The sequence below is a fragment of the Lipotes vexillifer genome, unplaced genomic scaffold, assembly GCF_000442215.2.
Source record: "Lipotes vexillifer unplaced genomic scaffold, Lipotes_vexillifer_v1.1 scaffold2240, whole genome shotgun sequence".
NCBI lineage: Eukaryota > Metazoa > Chordata > Mammalia > Artiodactyla > Lipotidae > Lipotes > Lipotes vexillifer.
Window position 1 is genome coordinate 110,889 of NW_006778424.1, and position 2,819 is coordinate 113,707.

A 2,819-nucleotide genomic window follows, 5' to 3' on the forward strand; every position below is an offset into this window, starting at 1 on the left:
TATTGAGAACGTGTTCTACTCGTTCAAATCCTGGACCTGAGCTTTGTAGCATCTCCAAGTCTCAGACTCCTCATGCAAAACGGAGATAATATGTCTTGTAAAATTTTGATGAGAAATGAAGGAGGTAATTAACATAAAGAACATAGTCTGCCACCTGGCATATACAAAAGGGAAATTAGTGATTATTCAAAGAGCCATGAGCCACAGAAGATAAAAGTCAAAATCAATACGTATTTTTCTAAGGCATGAAGAATATGCAGGGGGCACCTGGATTTGAACCAGGGACCTCTTGATCTGCAGTCAAATGCTCTATCCCTGAGCTATACCCCCACTGGCATGGACTTGCTTTCATAATCTCTCTCTCTCTCAAAATTATGATTCCAAACACCAGTAACTCAGGGGAACTATAATTAGAATGCGGCCTGGAAGAAGTCTGGGCATATCATGTCTTAGAATTTCATTATGAAAAAAGACCTGACTCCTGAGAATTAAGTTCTCTGAGCCTAGAAACTTAGACTTTCCATACCCAAAGCCTCTGCTGTCTGCCATATCTCATACAAAGTGAACCTTGGTTCCAGATAAAAATCCTCAGGTTTTCCACAAATAGCACCATCAGTATAATGTAAGGATTGGATTCCTGTCATGCTTCCTTAGCCATGGCTCCCAGCAGCTGAGATCCTCATTGCTCTTCTGACTTCACAGAACTGAGCTCATAACCGGCAGTCAATAGACATTTGCTACATTAAACTGATTCTGGAAAAATATTGTATAATTTGTGTGAGACAGCTTTTCCAAGACATAACTGTAAGATGATTTTACACAAAGTCAGATGGTCAAGGAGATACACTCTTATGAAACATAACTTGCCTGAAACTTGGAATACTGCCAAATCCAAAAGGTCATTTGATGAAGAGAACTAAGGCTCCAAACAAGTGCCTCTTTACTGATTAAATCACCTATCCTATTCCTACCACCAAAAATTCCTTTTCATTTCCAAACAAACCACTGTTGAAGCACCCTGTATCTCTGAGCATCATAAACATCTCTTCTCCCCCTGATGAACTCTTCAGGTGCTTCTCATGGAAACTTACTTGCTTAAACCTGTAAGGAAGGCTCTCTTCTGCCAATTTCCTGGAAACAAGCATTATTGAGATCTTTTCAAAGGATCCTAGTGTGTCATGGTGGTGGTTGGTTGGGACCCCAGGAGAGGGGAGAGTCTCAATTACATTCATTTTCTCCCCTACCTCAGGCTGGAATTGAGAGCTAAGAAAAGAATCACATGCATTCTTTGCTCATTGTTCTTTTCTCACCCTGGACGTTAGTGGGAGTAGAGATTTTAGCAGTAACAGATGTCCTGTGTGCTTCATATTGAAGAACCCCAGTGTTGGAAAGGATTTAGAGATCATTTATTCCAACCACTTCCTTTGCAGACTAAGAAACAGATGGAGTGAAAATGAAGAGCTCTGTTTAAAGTCAGACATAACAGTAGGACGAGCAGAACCAAGGGTCCATTCCACTGCCAACTCCTTAGAGGCTCTTTGGAAGCCCCCAGTGCCTGGAATGATGCAGGTGCTCAATAAATGTTTGTGGGATAAATACCAAACTGTAGTTATATAGCTAGACCAAGTGTCCTGGTTTGCTGGGGATTCTTCTGGTTTTTGCACTGAATGCCCTGCGTCTCAGGAAATCCCTCAGAAAAGCAGGCTGTGGTTGTTTGGTCACCATAGATATGACTTATTTTTTTCTCACTCGTAGTATTTCCAAAACCTAATCATTCACTTTCCACTTTCTCATTTTTTTTAACCATTTTGCGTACATCCTATACTAGTATTTACTTAATACTTGTCTTTAAATCAACTTAATGTTTTTTATTTAGCCTCATCCTAAGCAAAAATATCTCTGAAATCAGGCCAATTATATTTCTTTGTACTGCACATCAAAGCAAATACAGAGCTTTGGGTATTTGTTAAAATTGCATTTAGCACATGTTACACTTACAACTTGCCATGCACCCTTCTAAGTGTTTTACAAATACTGATTCATTTAATCCTTAAGACAACTCAATGAGAGAGGAACAATTATCATCTTTACTTTATGATGAGGAAACTGAGGCACAGAGAGGTTAAATAACTTGTCTAAGGTCACACAGGTGTTAAATTTGTCCACGGTCCCCAAAGTCATCTTGGAAGCACTCAGTGATAACCACAGTGTGATAATTAATTTTATGTGTCCATCTGAATGAGCCACACAGTGCCCAGACATTTGGCGTCATTATTCAGGATGTGTCTATGTGGGTGTTTCTGGATGAGATCAACATGTGAATTGGTAAAGGAGTAAAGCAGATGGATCCTCTCTTTTTAGGTAGGCCTCTTCCAATCCACTGAAGAACTAAATAGAAAGATCAAGTAAATAAAAAAGGCTGCAAATAACAAGTGTTAGAAATGATGTGGAGAACAGGGAACCATTATTCACTGTTGGTGGTGATGTAAATTTGTGGAAGAGTATGGAGGTTCCTCAAAAAACTAAAAATAGAATTACCATATGATCCTGCAATCCCACTCCTGGGCATATATCTGGACAAAACTAATTCAAAAAGATACATGCACCCCTATATTCATAGCAGCACTATTCACAATAGCCAAGACATGGAACCAAACTGTCAATCAACAGATGAATGGATAAAGAAGACATGATACACACACACACACACACACACGTGCGTGTGCGCAATGGAATACTACTCAGCCATAAAAAAAGAATGAAATTATGCCTTTTGTAACAGCATGGATAGACCTGGAAGGTATTATGCTAGGTAAAAT

General features: G+C 39.4%; 1 non-coding gene across 1 annotated transcript; it reads right to left on the reverse strand.

The window, feature by feature from the left end:
• Nucleotides 1–258: 258 nt before the first annotated feature.
• Nucleotides 259–330, reverse strand: TRNAC-GCA (transfer RNA cysteine (anticodon GCA)). The gene has a single exon. It is a non-coding gene; the product is annotated as a tRNA-Cys (tRNA).
• Between the last annotated feature and the right edge of the window lie 2,489 nt (nucleotides 331–2,819).